Here is a 20,601-nt window from a genome sequence, read left to right on the forward strand (position 1 = left end):
AAAGCAGAAACCATGGAGGAACATCACTTACTAGCTCACTGGCAGGCTTATATTTAGCCAGCTTTCATATACAGTCCAGACCATCTGATGTAGGATAGGATGACCCCTCCTACATCAATTAACAATCAAGACAATACCCTACAGATATGCCCACATGCCAATCTGATCTAGGCAATTTCTCAATTGAGCCTTTACTATCGGATGTCTCCAGAGTGTGTCAAGTTGACAATTTATGCTATCTGAAAGTTACAATTTTTAGATATTATTAGAGACATTATTAAAAAACTATATTTACAAATATATTGTAGAACTTTGGAGTACTTCATAAAGTTGTATATACATACTTATAAATATGTAATATACATATTTATACATACGTAAACACACACATATAGATACAAACACACACACACACACACACACATACACGTATGTATCCATCCTTACAAATAAAGCCTCCTAACACACACTAAAGAAAAGAAAAAAAGAAAATCAATCAAGTCTGCAGCTGGATGAGTATTTCTCATAAAAACATGTATTTAATCTAATTCTGATGTACAGTCTTTGAATCTTTGTAATGTTTTATAGTTGACAATTTTTTATTGAAATCGTTTCCCTTTCATGATAGCCATATCTGATTTAGCAATTTTTACTATGCTTTTTGAATGGGGTAGGAAAGCATTAGTTTTCTGGGTTTCGGTAGCCTGAAAAATAAAGAACCAAAATAAAGACCCAGAGACTTAATCCCTTACAGTGCTGAAGACAAGTATGGAGTCAAGCTAGCAGCAGGACTGCAGACTCTCATAAGACTGGAGGAGGGTCTCTCGCACTGCCTCCACTCTCTTGTAGCTATAGACATATTTTTTAGTTTTATATTTATTTTAGTTTTATATTTATTTCTTAGAATTTGATCACCAAATTCCATCACTTAAATTTCTTTTTTCCCCCATCTTTATTAACTTGAGTATTTTTTATGTACATTTCTTATACCCCATTATCCTGCTATCTACTTCTTTCTTAGTTTGGGGCTCTATTCCTATGATAAAACACCATGACCAAAGCAACTTGGGGGAAGAAAGGGTTTATTTCGGCTTACCTCTTAGGGTAACCTTCCAGCACTGAGGTAAGTCAGGTCGGGAGCTCAAACAGGGCAAGAACCTGGAGGTAGGAGCTGATGAAGAGGGCATGAGGGGGTGCTGCTTATCGGCTTGTTCAGCCTGCTTGTCTCTTTCTTCTTTTTATAGAACCCAGGACCACCAACCAAGGGATAGCACCAACCACAGTGGGCTGGGCCCTCCTCCTGTCAACTGCTAATTAAGAAAATATCTTAAAGCTGGAATTCATGGAGACGATTCTTTTTTTTTCTTTCATCTTTATTAAATTGGGTATTTCTTATTTACATTTTGATTGTTATTCCCCTTCCCGGTTTCAGGGCCAACATTTCCCTAACCCCTTCGCCTCCCCTTCTCTATGGGTGTTTCCCTCCCCAACCTCCCCCCATTTCCGCACTCCCCCCTAACAATCACGTTCACTGGGGGTTCAGTCTTGGCAGGACCAAGGGCTTCCCCTTCCACTGGTGCTCTTACTAGGATATTCATTGCTACCTATGGGGTCAGAGTCCAGGGTCAGTCCATGTATAGTCTTTGGGTAATGGCTTAGTTCCTGGAAGCTCTGGTTGGTTGGCATTGTTGTTCTTATGGGGTCTCAAGCCCCTTCAAGCTCTTCCAGTTCTTTCTCTGATTCCTTCAACGGGGGTCCCGTTCTCAGTTCAGTGGTTTGCTGATGGCATTCGCCTATGTATTTGCTGTATTCTGGCTGTGTCTCTCAGGAGCAATCTACATCCGGCTCCTGTCGGCCTGCACTTCTTTGCTTCATCCATCTTATCTAATTGGGTGGCTGAATATGCATGGGCCACATGTGGGGCAGGTTCTGAATGGGTGTTCCTTCTGTTCTAAACTTGGCCTCCCTATTCCCTCCCACGGGTATTCTTGTTCCCCTTTTAAAGAAGGAGTGAACTGTTGGCATTTTGGTCATCCATCTTGAGTTTCATGTGTTCTGTGCATCTAGGGTGACACTAATATCTGTAAATCTTTCTAGATCATTTTCTTTAAATTTTACTATTTTAATTGATAGAAAAGATTTTTATTACATACAGTTTTGAAATTTTCTGTTGTGGTAATTTGTTAACTGCTTTGTGCTCCCGAACATCTAACTGATTCCTAAATCACACACACACACACACACACACACACACACACACACACACACACACACACACACACACCAGTTAATTTTAATATGCTTGACTAGCTTAATGGCTGAGTATTTCTAATTCTTCCCACTACTAGCAAACACTCCCCTCTGCTACTCCTGAGTTAACATCTTTTAAAATATATATTTCATCTCTGCTACTCCAAACACAATTGGAGAAGTGGCCCATGTGGCCATCTTCCCTGATTCTCACATGTCAGTAGACCTTTAGGTCTGGTATTTCTTTTTGCCCATCATGGTGATCTTTGTTCTTGATCTCTCCCAGTCCCTAGCCCACACAATTCTAAAAGTCCCACCTTAGTCTACTGCCCAGCTATTAACCATTGGCTGTTTATTAATTCATCAAAAACCAAATGGAGTCAAGAACCATCAGTGTTTGGACACAAAGATTCCCTATTTGGGGCGCCAGATTAATTTAAAGCATTAGAATCAATCCCCCATCTTACTTATTTTTGTTTTAATTTTATGTTCTCACTAGTTTTCTGATTGCTTGATAAGCATCCTATAAAGATATCTGTTAAAAAAATCTCTTACAATCATTCTAAATTACTTAAATGGACCTGCTTGTTATTTTCCCCAACTTTGTTCAATGTGTTTTCAGTCTACATTAAGTCTATTGGGCATTGGTTTGCCTTTGTGTTGAGCTGGTCCTCTCATTGCTAGGATGTCCTTTATCACTTTATCATTTGGGGTTCCTGTTGTTTCACCCCACTCCTCTAACATTACTAGAAACATATCAGCCTCATATGTAATTTTCAAGCTTATTTTAAAATTGTCTTTCTGAAAAGAATAGATAGCCCTTAAATACCTGTTACTGATTAACGTGCACTTACTTGGGCTCTTGTGCTTTTGAACTTTTTCATTACTGTGTTTTCTGTTCTTTATTTTTACAAGTGTGATCTGTTATTTTTTATTCATGTATTCTCCACACTCGATGGGTTGGTTCTACAATTGTAAAATGTATTTTTATTTACATTTTAATTTTTTCACCTTGGGCAAATAATCTGAATATTCTGAATATATAAGTTTCCCTATCTCCAGGAATGAGTTGACAGCTACATATTCCCAGTCACTGGTAGAAATACTGTATCTAACCCATCCAAATATTTAGCATATTGTCTGGGTTCTAGAAAACTGTCAACATTTATAAGTAGACTGTGTTTATTAGTATCGTTTGCATGTTTGCTATAACTTCTGAAAAGCTTTCCAGACATTTACAGACTTAAGGACCTTGAGAACAAGATTGCAAACTTCAGCACCATGGGGCAGTTTACACTTCACAGGCAATTTAATTATATGCCTTTAGTGCAACATCAGACAATCAGCACTGTAGAAAATTGATTGATCAACTCAATCAAGATGGTCCTCAAAGATGACAAAAATAAAAGACAGCCATGGGGAGTAGGAGGAGTCACCCAGAGGGGTCCTTGCTCTAAATTATTAGTTCAGAAGGAGAGAAATGTTATGAGATAAACCCCAAGGAGCAAAGCCTTCCTCCCACTTCTAGAACTTTGAAAGTATCTCTTCAGAATTTATTTAGAAATATTTTTCTTTTAGTGTCTGAGGTTTGAAGGTATATATTGACCCAATCCAACATATTTTAACACAGAATATATATACCAGAGAATAACCTATATGCTTATGAAAATACAATGCTTAGGGATCATTTTGAAGCACCACTTCAAGCAAAGTGAGGTACTTATTTTCACACAGCGGGTGAACTAGTCCAGAACTAGTCTATGGGTCCCAAACGAGCCAGCAGTTCAATTGCTGAGGCTTTGTTAAACACAGACAAAGACATGTAAAGACAACTGTCCAATATAGGACATCTTGCTTGAGAAAATGAAAAAAATTTCAATTAAAAATATACATGCATGAACAAGGTAGTTCCTGGTATAGAGAGCACAAAGGACAGTGAGAGGAAGGCTTATAGGATGAAGAAATCTACACAGGTAATTGTGAATATAAGTTCGTTGGTAGTAAAAGCAATTGAGGGAATTGGCAAGCTCTGACTGGCCAGTGGCAGCAGTTCCAAAGTCAGTCTTAAACGTTGTAGCCAAATGTACCTTTATTATTTGCTAGTTGAAAATAATCTGTAAATTATGGTAACTTGTTTCACTGGATTGATTCTGTAAAGTATTTCCTAGATAGGCATGACTCCATTGATGCCTGGGCAAGAACGATATCATTTTGCCTAAGTTTTCACAACCTGTAAACCATTCCTCTCTCTCCAGGCTTTAATGACTAGTGGATTGCCCATAGTCTAACCAAAACCAACTCTAAGGAGATAACAAATTTGTGTTCCTGGACCGATAGAGAACACCCTGGGATGGGCTTAGACCCTCTGCACATGTGTAACAGTTGCACACTTCAGTCTTCATGCAGTAATTCTAACAGCAGGAGCAGGGGTTGTCTCTAACTCCATTGTCTGCCTTTGCATCCCTTTCCCCTAACTTGGCTGCCCTGTCTAGCCACCATATGAGAAGTGCCTAATCCTACTGCGACTTGATATGCCAAGGCAGATTGATATCCATAGGAGGACTGCCTTTTTCTGAGGTGAAAGGGAGGACTTCAGAATGGGGGGAGGGGTGGGGAGACGGAGGGACTTGGAGGAGAGGAGGGAGGGGAAGCTGCGACCGGATGTAATGTTAATAAATTGAAGAGCATATGTGTCTTCACTGTAGCAATTATGTGGGCATACGTGCACACACACTTCCAGTTTCAGTCTCCTTCAACATCTACAGTCAAAGTAGAAAATTATCAGCCCACCAGACAGCTTGCTTGGATCCCAGGTTATTTTAACAGCTAAATAGATAAAAATCGTAATTTCACAGTGTTAGCTAGACCTAATAATTAGTGTCATTGGTCTATTACGCATATGCCTTCTTCATTTTTATTTTAAAATAAATAGTACATTTATTTGCCAGCAATTATGGTTCATATAATTGTAACTTTCAATGAAAAGAAGCAAGTTTCTCAGTGTGTTCAAATTCCTGGCAGGTTACTCTTTGCAATACGGGGACAATAAATAAATATTCTCGGAAATTTCAAACTTCTAAATATTTTTGAAATATTTTAATGATCTCCACAGCCTATTATTTGAATAGCTAAACTTTGTGCTTGAAGAATGAAATACGTTTCATTTAACTGTGGCCTACAACAATGTTCAGACAATAAAAAACATAGTTTCAAATTTAGATCATCCAGTAAGGCAACAAGATATCATGGGATCACATACAAACACTGACCAGTTAAAGACTTGATTTTCATTGAAAACATTGACAAGAGAGGTAATTTTAACAGTGCACTAATGGATTCATATGTATAGTATAATTTGTATAAGTTCTTTGGATGATCTCTCAAGGAACAACATATTTTAATGCAAAATAAGTCCACATTCCTTCTTTGTTTAATCTAAGAATCTTAGAAAATTGTGAGTGAGGAATGAAAATAAGAAATGTTACGTATATAATTTAGATATAGTCATTACAAGAAGATTAACTTACATTTTGATGCATTTATTTTTCAAGATCATTTATTCATGTGTTTATATGTCTCTCTGCCTAGGTATGTGAACACGAATACAGTACCTGAAGAGGCCAGAGAGGACATTAGAATTCATGGAGCCGAAGTTACAGGCAATTGTGGGATCCTTGGCAGGGATGATTAAAACTCATCTCACATCCTCTGCAGTAGCAGTGTGTGCTCTTAACCATGGAACCATCTTTCCAGGCCACTGTCATGTTTATTTTAAAACCTAATGGATTCTCTTATCTCTGCCAGGATTACTGAAAAGGTGGGCTATTAATTGGTGTTGGAAGGGAACATGTCTATTTTCATGTGCGCTAAAGTGAGCACAGAAATTGATAATAAGTGCACAGTTGAAAGAGTACTAGCATACCAACTGCTTAAGTTTTGACTGGTATTTTGTACGTTTATTTCATTTTTTAAAAAAATCACTTTAATATATTCTGTGATGGCTTAAATGAGAATGAGTTGAACAGGTTCATACATTTGAATGCTTAGTCATCAAAGAATGGTACCATTTGAGAAGGGTAAAGGGCCAAGTCCTTGTTGGAACAGGCGTGGACTTGTTGGAGGGGGTGTGTCACTGGGGTGAAATTTGAGGCTTAATTTCTCTCTCTTGATCTATGGGCCATGGTTTGACTCTCAGCCATTGCTCCAGCTGGCACCACACGTGCTGCCATGGGCTTCACCATGATGATAAAGACCAAGCCTCTGAGAGTGTATGCCAGCCCCAGTTCAATGTTTTCTTTGAAGCCTTGGTCATGGTGTCTCCTCACAGAGATAGAATAGTAACAAAGAGAGCTACTAATAGATAAAATCCAAGAAAAGAAAATGGATTCTTTCTGTTAAAAAGTTTGACAGGAGCTGACCAATGGCTAAAGTCCTGGATCTTCTTTCACAATGTATAAGATCTGTATCCTGGCTCATACCTACTTATTTACTACTCCCTTGGTCCTTGACAGTGTCGTACTCTAGCCACATCAGAATTACAAGTGTTGGACTTTTACAAATGCCCTCTGCCTGGAATACCATTTATATTTTCACCTGATTGCTAAGATTTTGTTCATTTACTAGTCCAAGCTTTCTGTGTTGAATTAGGACCCATACATAACTTTAAAGTATTTAAATAGAAAAATAGTTATGGGCAGAAATATAGAGAAGGGTGTGGATTCAGAGCCCACAGGGTCATCTCCTCCCTTCTGATCTTCTCCCCTCCCTTCTATGCACAGCCTTACACTATTTGACAGAACAGCAAAAGACACTTGAGGAAACAAGAAGAGAGAGAACATTTGTTCCTTAGTTTCAGGTAAATTGTTCAAGAAACGATTCTCATTGTTCTCAATTAGATCAAGTGCTCGCTTATAACATTTAGATCAATTTCTGTGATCAAGAAGAGAGCTTTTCTTCAGTAATTTTCTACTCCTCTATGAAAGAAATCATTCTAAATTATGATTGCATGTATTAATCATATTTCCAGACATATAAGACCTTTCCTCTTCATATTCAGTGAAATAAATTCAAGCCATTTTCTCCTTTGTGAATTTTGCTGCCATGTCTACTACTGGTGCAAAAAAATATCCATTGCCTCAATCTATGCCTTTCCCCTACTGAAGTGCTCCAGTCTAACAGTCCAATTGGAGAGAACATCTTTTAAAATACTCTAAAATGTCACCTAGTCAGCACATTTTCTCTGGTTGCCCCTAAATAAAAGTACTAACTACATTTTGACATTTCCATTCTTCAACAAATGTAAATGTACATTTATTGTTTTTTTAAAGTTTTTTAAAAATGATTTACTTATTTCATGTGAATACAGTGTCACTGTCTTCAGACACACATAAAGAGGGCATCAGATCCTATTCCAGATGGCTGTGAGTCGCCATGTGGTTGTTGGTAATTGAACTCATAGCCTCTAGAAGAGCAGTCAGTGCTCTTAACCACTGAGCCATCTCTCCAGCCCTATTAGTATTCTTATAACATTACTTATAATAATTTTTATTTTGAGTTTTGTTTGAATATACATGAATGTGTGTTGGTACATGTGTGCAAAAGCCCATATATATATATATATATATATATATATGAGCCAATATATATATATATATATATATATATATATATATATATATATGCATAGCCCTCTGGGCTATCTTTGGATTGATTACTTAAGACATTGTCCACCTTCTTTTGAGACAAGGTATTTCATTGGCCTGGTGCTCACCTAACTAGGCTAGGCTGCCCAGCCATGGAGACCTAAGGTCCACCTATCTTTGCCTGCCCAGTGTTAGTATTACACTCATATTTCACTATGCCTGGCTTTTTTTAAGATGTTGTGTTTGTTTGGTTGGTTGGTTTTTGTCGTTGTTGTTTGAGGGTTAACTCAGGTCTTTTTTTATTGCAAGGCAAGAATTTTACTAACCAAACAATCTACCCAGCCTTCATCTTCCTTGCCTAATACATTTTCTCCTAATTTCCGAGTTTCTTCTGAGTCTCTGGTAGTATTTGTCAGAGAGTAGGTAATCTATTTGATGCTGGTTGAAGAAATTATGGTATGGATCCTCTTAAATTACAGATGTCTGTATCTTTCCACTCTAAAGCTTAAAGGCAGAGAGCTTACCAGTAGATCCTCAGAGACTCATGCAATGCTTCCCACAGAATAAGTGCTTAATAAATTGGTGTTGAGGATGTTTAACACACAAACAGTAGGGAGAAATGAGTTCATTCGAAGTACCAATGAAGACTTAATGTGCTAAAAGGTTTTCATTGACCACTGTGGGCTTATATAGGCTTTGTCTTTCAGCTTTCCTTCCCATGGAATCATTAGTTCTGTTAGGGACAAAATAGATAAGGATGTCTGTTTAACTTGAAGTAAAATTGAATATATGTCATGAGGCTATTGGCTGAGGCTTGTGCCTGAGTCTTAGTTCTACTGGGTTTTCACTAAATGACCCCTCAAGTTAACTGACTCCTCTCATAATATTTAATATCTCTGGTCATTTAAATGAGGAATATCTTACATAGGCTCATGTATTGGAGCCCTTGGTCTCCAGCTGATGATGGTGTTCGGGGAGGTTATGGAATCTTTAGAAAGTACAGCATTGCTAAAGGAAGTTTATCTGTTATAGAATAGGGAAGGATAAAAAAAAGAATGGGGAAGGATGGGACTGGGGTTGGGGGGTTAGCCTCATCCCACTTCCTGCTCTCTTTCTCTGCTTCCTGTGTCTGCCAACTATGCCAAGTAGTGTCTTCCCTGTCAGCATGGAGTCTGTTCTTCTGGAGCCATATGCCAATCAAAACTTTCCTTCCTTAAGTTGCTTTTGGTTGTTACCAAAGTAACAAAAGCAGCTGATACAGGATCCAAATAATAAAGAGATCTACTTTAGTATCCTGCACAGCTAAAAACAAACATCTATCACTAAAATCTTTTCAGACAGATTCTCAGAGGACATAGAGAGCCAGCTAACAACCTGGTTCTGCAGAGAACATCACTGTGTGATTCTAGTGTATGGGGTTGGAGTGGGCAGTGAGGAGTGTAGGTGGCTTCTGTGACTAGCCATTGTGAATGACAACAAAATCTGATCATGATCACCATTGCCATGGTGACAAGGCACTCAGTCTCTCCAGAATATACATAACTTATCATTAGTTCTCATTTCCACCATGTCAGTCCATCACAACTGACGAGTCATTAACATCTCAATGCTGTACACATGAGCAGGATGTGTCCTAGCTACCAATTAAGACAAGACCTAAGAATACCTTTTTACGTCCTTATCTATAGAAATTCCACAGCATACTGGGAGACTGGAAAGGAGCTATATTTGGATTACATCCTTGAGGCATGGTTGGAAAGATACCTCCACCTCGTTGGAAATACCCATCTTAGAAAGCATTTTGTGAAAGCATGATGTTTGCAAAGCACTCTGTCTCTTATGCAAAAGACTTTTCCATTGTTTTGTTGTCACCTCTGGAAAGGCTCCCTATTTCGTTGATTGTTTGATCAATGTATAGAGGGGCCCAGTGTTCTTTCTCAAAATATATACTTTGCTAGAATAACTACACTAAACTGGTCTAGCAGGAGCACACCTCTGGAAGTAATCACATAGGTAGGATTGTTATAGGAAACTTTGAAGTACTCATTTTATTACTATCATTACTCAAATACTATAATCACAGCATTTGATGATCCGAATAGAATCAGAGCTGCTACATGGCCTGACACATAGTAGGTAACTCAAAGCTATTTGTTGAATAAATAAGTTGATTACCTTTAGCCAGGAGTTTTAGCTACTCCCAATTTGGCTCCCAGCAAGTCACATGCTTCCAGTTACCCACCCAAGAACTCATTGGATTCTTGAGTAAAAGACACACACACACACACACACACACACACACACACACACACACACACACACAACCTTATTTTTGAAATGCCTTGGCTATTCAAAGTCTGGACAATTCTAATCCTCCTGTGGCTAGCATACTTTTCCCTCTGGTACTCCTGGATCAACACCTTCTAAATCTTATCTTTAAATTTGCTGCCCTGCTACCTCCTGTGTGGCCTATTGTCTATGCTGCCCAAGACGCTTCTAGGCAGCCCTTCCCAGGGCCACTTTCCCATTTCAAATAAATTTCAGTTGATCTTCCCTCTGCAACTCTAAATCAGATCTGTCTGTCTCCCCAGTCATGGTGATCCTGTGTCTCCTCCTGTCTCCTCTGTATTAGCCCTTGAAACTTTGAGAGTCCTGCCGTCTCCCATTGCCCAACCATTGACCACTGGCATCTTTATTGATTGATCAAAAACCAACTGGGACAAGGACCTTCAGTGTTTGTACATGCAGATCCTCGATTGAATCAAATCATTACATCCAGTATTCAACAATTACCCACTTTTAACCTGTAGGCATATGGTTATAAACAGAGGCTGGAGAAACCTGGGAAATAAGAACAAGGCTAGGTCTGACCTTCAAGTAATAAGCTTCAACTATCAAGTTCAATTTCAGTTCCTGGTTTTTTTTCCTTTGGTCCTCAATGTCCTTTCTTACTTTTCCATAAGATAAACCTTTTAAATCACTGAGTTATCTATAATGAGCTCACTTGTGCCCTACCTGGGCCCTTTCTCCAGGCAGCTTTCACCCTGGAGTCATGTTAGGCTTATTTATTCTATGCTAAATGCCACACACGTTCCATTGTGAATTGTAGTTACCACCTAAAACAGAGTGATGCCTATGTTTAAAACTGTGTCTGACTCAGGCGAGATGTGTCTTACTCAACTATGTATTTATTTATTTATCTGGGGCTCAGTAAATATCTTTAATGCTTGTGTTGCTTTTTGTTTTCTTTTTTAAGATCTCAGTAGAGGTGCGAACAAGAATTTGGATACAGCCAGAATTTATTCAGTAGAAATAATGACATATTGATTGCTTCCAATCTGAATTATTTAGTGACCTAACAGTTGTCTCTGAAAACCTGCCAAAATTTCAACCCTACTGCCTAATGCTAACATCCACATTTTGGCTGCCTTTTCATATCAGAGGTTGTAGAAGTAGACTGGAGAAAGTGGTGGAATTTCCTGAGGGGGCCATTCAGTCCAGTGTTTGCAAATACCACCAAGTCCTAACAGAACCCTGTCTCCAAGCTCCACCATGAACCATGAGCATGAAAGAAAAGATTCCTATTATACTTCATCTGTTTCTCTTCCATATCTGAGCCAAGAGAGCAATGGCACAGCCATTTTGAAGTGAAACTAGAGTCCCTGTGTAGAGAGTTCAGATTTTCCTTCCCACCACATAAATGGACGTAGCAGCAGTCTATAAATATGGTATGAGCCAAAGGCCATGAAACCAAAGTATCCGTGTCAGGGGTGAAGCTCTCCTCTTGAAGGTATAGGAGCTCATGTTTTACCCTAGTTTATTTTCCTCAGACCTTAAGGGCTGTGGCAGAGGTGAAACAAGTACTTCATTGAAGGCAGAGCCCTTATTCTGAGACTTTCCTGTGTCATTCTGCGTGGAAATGCACTTCCTGAGAGGTCCCTTAAACACTTTCAGTCTCCAGGCAGTGCTTTAAAAGCATGAAAAGCTTTCCCCTGGCAGCCCCCCGGGTGAGTCGCTGAACTGCACAGCATCTCTGCTGCACCCATGTTTGATCTTGTGCACACTGAACTGCAGTCTTTGGGCCTCAGACTAAAGACAACTTCCAGCACTTGCATAAAGGCTACTTTGAGCATTCTGCTGAGGACTTGGGAGACACTTTTTTTTCAAAAAAACAAAAAACAAAAAAACAAAAAAACAAATACATTTGGTTCCCAGAGTTAGCAGAGGCCAAGGTATATTTCTTTTTTCTTTTCTCTTGTTTTCTTTTCTTTTTCTCCTTCCCTACCCCTTCTTTTGCTCTGTCTCATTCTGAGATGTAGCTAATTATACATAGGGCTTGAGAGAGCAGCACCCAAAATGGGTGCTCCAGTTAGATTGTCCAATAGGAGAAAATCTAGGCCATTTCTGTCCTCCAAAGATTCAGATGAACAGAATAGCCTCTGTCTGCATGTTGGGGCCAACAAGCTTTTAAACTGTGCATGAGAGGCAATGCTAATCTCAAGCTCACATTGATGAAAACATAATCTTTCTTCTCTGGCAGTAAAAATAAATTTTACAGGCCTTATACATTGTCTTCCACCCCCCCCCAAAAAAAACAGTTCCAATATTAAATCCCTGAAATGTCTACACCAAGTGGGAAGATCTGAAAGTCAGGCTGGACCTTCCCTTGGCCTTGAGTATATTCTGAGCATTACAGTCAGTTCCAGCACCAAGGATTGCCACATTCTGTGATCAGATTTAATCACTGAGCCAGAATTACCAAAGCCTAAGCATGGGAAGGTGTAATCCACGAGAGAGCCTGCGTATAACTCATTAACAAAGGATTGAATATAAGCAAAGAATTCACCAGTGACCTACTGGCATACTGAGATTTCATATTTGAAGTCTTTCTATTGAAGTGTGATGTCATTAAAGTGTTTTCTGGTCATGGAGGCCATGCACTGCATTACAAGTTGAATGAAGCTTAAATTAGTAATCCTGAACACATTTAGTCTGTTCCCTGGTCCTCTACTGTAAGCTCTGAAAATGTCTTTCATATTCTTTATGCATTCAAACATTATATTGAGCATTCGGTACTAGACGTTTGTATTAAGCTTTGCTGTGAAGTGTGTACTGGTGTGGAGACCTACATGATGTAACTCATTAATTACAAAAGAGTGATAAAGAAGAACTTGATTCAACATAAACATGTATGTAGAGGGGACACTCGGTGAGGGTATTGAGTCATACATGCCTTTCCAAGCAGCCATGTAGAATGCAAAAGGCATCAGATATGCTAAATCTCAGGGAGAGCTTCTAGGCAAACTTAGGAGAACAAACTTAGGATGTCACTAAAGGCTTTTGTGACATCCCATTTTGGGGTATTTGAGAATAGGCTGGGAGAGAAAAAGGGTGCATGGGAAGCCCTGGGTGACAGAACACAGGGACTGGGTCACAACCCTGTAGGACTTTCAAGGCTATGGTCAAAGACTTCACATTTTTATTTATTTATAGGATAATGAGAAGGCTAACTGCATACTTTCAGTAATTTTAAAATGAGGCTGTGACTTTGGGAGAGCAATTTGAAAAGGGGTGTTTTGGAAGTAGTTGGAGATGGAGAATGACTGATGAATATGATCAGGATAAATGTATAGCCAGGCCACTGTGGTGCACACCTTTAGTCCCAGCACTTGCGAAGCAGAGGTGGGTGGATCTCTAAGTTTGAGGCCAAACTGGTCTACTGAGCAAATTCCAGGATTGGTCAGTTTCAGATTCTTCAGATACACAGAGAAACCCTGTCTCAAAAAATCAAAAGAGAAAGAGGAAAAGATATATTGTATACATGTATAAAGCCTTAAAGAATAAAAATGGGGGGAGGGGAGTTAGCAGATATTGGAGTGGGTACTGCTTTTGCACGGGTCCCAAGTTCACTTCCCAGCATCCATGTAGGAAATCCCATAATACCCTGGAGCTCAACTCCAAGGGGGTGCAAAGCTATTCACACACCTACACAAAGACAAACATTCACACACACACATCACTTAAAATAATTAAAATAAATCTTAAAAATTAAAAACAGAATATCAAAAGGTGACCCTGATCAGTCAATGTTAAGTTCACTATAATTAATCAGTATTTATCACTATTAATTCAATATTGCAATAACCCAAAAGCAAAAAAAAAAAAGAGGAAAGTGCCCTTTATTGCAAATTCAAGGGTAGGCAAAGAAGCAGATAATTTGGACTGAAGGAGCTAGCACCTGTTTTCTACCTGGAAATTGTCCAGACTAGTTTTCATTTTGGTTGAGTCTTTTATAAGCTGGCAACTCTGCTTCATTCCATGTTTTGAAGGCTTAGGAACGCCAGGATTTGTTTCTGACTTGGTTAAATAGCTCACATTGCCTTTTGATGTTGCTTCTCTCTCATCTTCGCTGATGAGTCACTACAAAAGAAGATTCTTTTACAAACTCACAGCACTGCCTTTGTTGCAGCTAGTTGACAAGGAGCCGCCATGGCAAAGTCTGACACAACTGGCTGTTTGTTTTCTTGGAGGGCCCTAAGGTGAGTATAAATAATTCAAAATGGCTTTTATGATCTCTCCATCAGTCGCTGGGTGACAAAATTAAGGGGATCAAGCTAAGCTGGAAGAGGGAGAACTATAAAAGGATTTGAAGAAAAACATAAAGTTTGATTTTGCAAAATATGTTGACTGAGTACTCACAATGCAGGACCATAAAAGGACTAAAAGCCCATGTGCACTTGAGTCCCCAAGACAATGCAGTCAGTAAAAGTCTTACCTCAATTGCATAGAAAGAAATCATCACAGTTAGTGAGTGAGAAAGTTGCTCTTTCTACCAGAGGTCTTGTCTTGATCGAATCTGCTGGAGCCTTAAGTCCCTTCCTCAGGTCTTTGGAGCTGTTTCTTTCTTGGGATCCTCTGTAGGATACTGTATAAAACATTTGGAAGTAACTGGACAGATCAAATTACTATGTGAAAGCTGTCATGTTGCTGGTATTGGAAGAAACATATGGTTTAAATAAGAAAGAGGCACCTTCTGTCAAACCTATAGATAAGAATAAAATACATACATGATTATACAATGAGTGTCTGGCTTGCTAAGCAACCCTTGTCATATTTATTAACCTTAAATATGATATATGATATAAATATAATAAAATACCTATATTACATTAAACTATTCACTATGTGAAGCACATTATATAGATTACTTATGTTATAAATTTAACAACTTAGTGTTAACAACTGTCCACTACTGTCCACTGTTGTCCACTACTGTCCACTGTTGTCTGCTACTGTTGTCCACCACTGTCCACTATTGTCCACTACTGTTGTCCACTACTGTCCACTGTTGTCCAATACTATCCACTGTTGTCCGCTACTGTTTTCCACTACTGTCCATCACTGTTCACTACTGTTGTTCACCACAGCTGACCACTGTCCAAGACTGTCCACCATTGTCCACTACCATTGTCCAACACTGCCCACCACTGTCCACTACTGTTGTCCACCATTGTCCATTACTGTTTACCATTGACTCCACTGTCCACTACTGTTGTCTACCACTGCAACCACTGTCCACTACTGTCCACTACTGTCTACTGTTGTCTACTACTATCCACTATTGTAAACTACTGTTCCACTGTTGTGCACTACTGTTGACCACCACTGTCCACCATTGATCCCTACTGTTCACCACTGCTGACCACTGTCCACTACTGTTCACCACTGTCCACTACCATTGTCCAACACTGTCCACTACTGTCCACCACGATTGTCCACCATTGTCCACCACTGTCCACTGTTGTCCACCGCTGTCCACTACTGTCCACTATTGTCCACCACTGTCCACTGTTGTCCACCACTCTCCACTACCATTGTCCACCACTGTCCACCACTGTCCACTACCATTGTTCACCACTGTCCACTACCATTGTCTACCATTGTCCACTACTGTCCACTACCATCATCCACCAGTGTCCACTACTGTCCATGCTGACTGAGTTCTAAAATTATGTTACAGAGAATAAGCTGCCCTGCAGACTCTGATAGAAAGATGATTAGTTCAAGGGCTGCCTGGACCTCACATGAGTGTGCTAGCCTGGGTAACTTATTGAAACCTTATGTCATAATGAACAATAAAAAAGAAGCCTAAAATGTAGCTCAGGGGTAGCATGCTTCTCTGGTATATATAAGGTGTGGAGTTCAGAAAGTTGCACAGTATCAGAAAGAAATAGTGTAGAGGTCTTGAATTGTGAGTTTTTACAATCAAACTCAATAAGTTGTCCAGGCACTTCTCAAAAGCAGACACACAAATAACCAGTGTGTGGATAGTAATGATGTTACTCATCATCCAGGCATGATGTAAATTAAACCCACAATGAGATTTCACCTGGAAAATACAATGCACATTACCAAAGAGATCAAAACACAGCAAATATTAAAGAAGATGTAACCCTTGGGTATTTGTTGTTGGAATATAGACCAGTACAGGTGCATTAGAAAGCAATGTGGAGATGCCTCAAAAATTAAAATCAGAATTCCCAATGACATTCTTCCTACTGTGTGCACAGCTAAAGGATTACATCCCTGTGTGGAGGAGGAGCCTTTGTAATCACCGCATGTGTTTCCTTTTAACAGAAAACTCAGAACAATTGGTTTTTAAAGAAAGCTACACTTCTTGCCATTTTATGTGGAGACACAAAGAGATCAGCAACATATTAGAGGTTAATAAATCACTCACTGATTGGGATTTAAGAATTTGAGCCCCAGTGTCACAGTTTTCTGCAAAGGGCTGAACAGGCAGAGGCAATGGTTCTGTGAGCTTCTGTACTCCCAGGATGCTTAGAGTAATCAGTTTACCTGTGTCAATTTCATTACTGTTTATTTGGGATGCTGCCTCGTGGGAGAAGAAAGGCTTCCTGAATCCTTTTCCATCTCCAAGCAGAGTAATTCACCATTCAAATCTATTCTGAAAGCGCACAGGCTTTATACCAGGAGGCTCTGAAAGGCGAGTATGCTTTCCCCAGAAGAAGCTCCACTGGGATTTGATTGGGCTGAACGTATCCTAGGTTAGGTGGTATCTACCCCTCAGCTATGCATTATGGCTGCCTTCTCCATCAGAACCATGTTTGAAAATCCCTTTATCTTCCTTTGACCCTGCTAGGCTGCCACCCAAAGGAATACAGTCTAATCCTCCTCTGCCTGTCTGGAGAGATTTAGCTCACAGAGAAAAGGGGTTTTCAAAGTAGAAACTCTCAGCAGTTCTGGAAAAGAAACAGACGTGTTGTTTATAAATAAGTGGGTCACATTTACCTGTGTTTGTGAGTCACATTGAGATGCTTCAGGAAGTCCACAAATATATATGCATTATTTATATACATGTGTATACATGGTATGCAAATGTGTGTCCACATACCTGATCTCCTTAGCACGAAATATTTCATGGAGAATGTAAATCACAAATTTCCATAAATTTGAATACAGCTAGCTACATAGTACAGAAGAGCTTCAATTGAAGAATATTCCACACCAAAAACTTTGCCCTTTTCATATTTTGCAATACAATTAATTCAGATGAAGAAAATTGTTCCCCACTAAGACCCTAAGGGAATTTACTTTCATTCAGGGAAAAGAATTGCTTAAAATTAGATTTATTGCATGGTACTTTAAAATTTGGTTTATTCTTGGTTTCACTATCACTTTTATACTTTTTCTTGGTATATATTAATCATGCAAAATAACTGGTTTCATTATACCATTTTCATACATGGATATAGAATGGTCATTTTCACTCCCGTGACCTCATGTTCCCTCAGCCATCGTTTCCTTCTTTCTTCCAAACAGCCCTTCTCTTGTTTCATATTTTGTGTTTTGTGTGAGGTCTAAATGAATATGTGTGTGGGTGTGGTCTATGCACATGTGTGCTCCAGCGTGATCACATGTGTGGACACAGAGTAGGGAAGCATGTCAGATGCTCTGTGTTGTCATTCCCCACAGGTCCCTTTTCTCTCTCACTGCATAAGGAGCTAGTCCTTATGGCTAGAGAGGCTGGATAGCCAGATCTAGAGTCTTCTCTTTCTGCCCTTTGCCAGGCACAGGAGTTAGGTATACAGGACAGCACCCAAGCTTGCTTACTCCGTGTTGTGGCTCTGAACTGCAGTCCTCATGCTTGGGTACTAGGCACTCAGCTCTACTGCACCTCCTTTTAACCCGCTCCCCCAACACACACTTAAAAATCTGTAATCTAGATCCTACATGTAAGAGAAAATGTGATATTTGCCTTCAGATTCTGATTTATTTTTCTTAATATAGGACGGTCTCCAGTTGTAGTTTTAGATTGCACAGCATTCATATCTATGGAAAAATAATCAAATTGCCTCCTAGGAATCACCCATCCCTAGTTGTCATACCCATTTTCTGTGCTCAGTCAGAAAATTTGGATGTGTGCAAACTTCTCAGAAAACCCAATTGCTCTTCTGTGAGAACAGTGACAACACTCTCCCAGAGAAAGACTATGTGAGCAAGACAGCTTAAGCATGATGCCTGGTACTTTTAGACACTTGAAAAATGTGAATTTTTTATTGTTATGCCAAACTCTTTCCATAGTTTCCAGAATGCTAAAATAATCAAGATCAAATTATGAAGATCTGTTCTCTTTTCTCTCTCTCTCAGGTGTCACTTGCTACACCGTCCCTCGTGGGCTATTATGCATCTCATGTATCTCTCATGTTTTCCTGACACATACTGTTTAACTGGGAGTGGTAAACTTTAAACAAATAGATGATTTTTGTTTTCTTTTGAGAAAATGAAGTAGCAGGTGAGAATGACCAGCAAAGCAGTTACTTTCTTTAGTTAAAATATTATCACTAGTTTAAAGTTATTTGTTCTGTATAACTCAGGTGAGAGAGGTGTTCATGAGTCTGTACATTAATAAGAAAATAAATATATTTAAACCTTTCTGTCTCAATTTACTCCTTGTACAATTATCCATTGGCTGCCTTGTAACAAAATGTCTGAATTCTTTGACAATCTAGTTCAACAACAAAAATTGAAAGTAAATATTATTATAGAGGTTGGAATCTGAAACGCCTGCAGGGCGAGTCATTTAGATGCAGTATTGTTGTTGGCAGCGAATTTAAGGTTTCTAAAAGGTGGTCCAACTTTGTCTTCCACTTTATCTTGTCAATCCCTTCTTACTTGGATTTAAGTAACAACAGAAACAGCTTTGTCTGCAATGAATGAATCTCCATATGCTTCATTTCTCAATTTGTCTATTGTAGAGGTTTTGTAAGAATTCAAAATTCCCTGAGCTCCTAAAAGTAGACCTGATTAAAGATAGAGTATGTCTGCAGTGTTGTCTTAAAGGAGCATCTCTAGAAAGCCCTTTAAAGTTCATGAATTATTAATTGCTCTGGAATCCTTCCCCTTGATTTGAGAGTCAGCACAGCATACAGAGTGAATCACTTCACCCAAAAGAGATACAATTCCATCCAAATAAAAAAATAAACAACATTGGCAAAGGTAATAATCATCGCCATTTCCTGCAAAAGACAAACAGAACATTAGGTTTCAGCTGGCTTTATCCCATTCAGTGGTGTGCTTTAATTTAAAGTAAGACATGATTTACGCTAATTCCTTTCAAACATATGAATGTTTGTTATATGTTCTTTTTCTATTCATGTAATTATTCATACACAGTGACCAGGGTTATGTGACACCAAATATACTATAACCCGCTGTAACTCTGTGACCCTAAGTAAAGGACAATATCTGATTTAGAACAGTTTTTTGAAATGAGTAGTGCTGTAATGCAGCTGCAGAAGGCAGTCTGATTAAGAAAACAAGACGGGAGAATGAATTTTTGAAAGATGCTCATTTGTGGTGAAAGCATCTATGAAACTAATATAGTTATAATACAGTAGCAATCACCTTATTATTACATGGTAAATAGCACCCAAAAAGATTGATATCTTCTTTGAACTTCATCCTGAAATGGTTCCAAATTCAATTGCTGCGTTATTTTAGAGTGAAGCAGAACTTCATGAGGAAAATGTCTTTCAACAGGCTCACGATGATGCAGAGTGAGCTTAATCATCTCCTGTTCGCTTCAGGAAGATTACCGATGTGCCTTAAGAAGTCTGTATACTGATTTCATCCTCAGAGAGGAGGAGGGATGCTCAAAGCTCATTATGAACAAATACATTTGCATATAGCCTACTTCATATTCAGAGAGTTAGCAAGAGTCACAATGTCGAATCTCAAACAGAGCATTTAGAATGTAGAACACTGTGTGGCTTCTAATGTAATAAACAGAATCCTTACAGCCTCAAGGTTGTTAGCATAAATGAGCTATTCTCTAACTGCAAACTTAATGCCCACCTTAAATAAATTTAAAATCCGCATGTATAAAGGAGTAAGTAGCTTTTAAGTGAAAATGAGTGGATCCTTGTCTGCTCCGGGATTTATGTACAGTGTCTTTTTTTTTTTCTGAGTATAGTCTGTCTCCTGTTCCTTTGTTCTTTACACACCAAGTTTGAGCCAAGTGAGACTATTTCCAAATCTATGTACACTGAGCTCACCGTGGCACTGTTTTGATCCCACTCAGAAGCCTCTCTTCTATTTCTAGAATGCCCACCCTACTCATTCCACCTGAGTTCTCTCAGGCTTGTATTGGTTACTATTTATTGTCGCTGTTCTAAAAATCTGAGCA

At 39.0% G+C, this 20,601-nt stretch overlaps 1 long non-coding RNA gene across 2 annotated transcripts; it reads right to left on the reverse strand.

The window, feature by feature from the left end:
- Positions 1 to 13,349: 13,349 nt before the first annotated feature.
- On the reverse strand, positions 13,350 to 20,136 carry LOC120093651 (uncharacterized). 2 transcript variants are annotated; one of them, XR_005487114.2, is made up of 4 exons: positions 19,821 to 20,130; positions 14,668 to 14,817; positions 14,142 to 14,312; positions 13,350 to 13,666 (listed from the first exon to the last, which is right to left on the reverse strand). It is a non-coding gene; the product is annotated as an uncharacterized LOC120093651 (long non-coding RNA). The 2 variants fall into 2 exon arrangements; XR_010053396.1 differs by lacking the exons at positions 13,350 to 13,666; positions 14,142 to 14,312; positions 14,668 to 14,817 and adding an exon at positions 18,442 to 19,432 and having other exon boundaries at positions 19,821 to 20,136.
- Positions 20,137 to 20,601: the final 465 nt, after the last annotated feature.

This window comes from Rattus norvegicus, chromosome 7, assembly GCF_036323735.1.
Source record: "Rattus norvegicus strain BN/NHsdMcwi chromosome 7, GRCr8, whole genome shotgun sequence".
Lineage (NCBI taxonomy): Eukaryota > Metazoa > Chordata > Mammalia > Rodentia > Muridae > Rattus > Rattus norvegicus.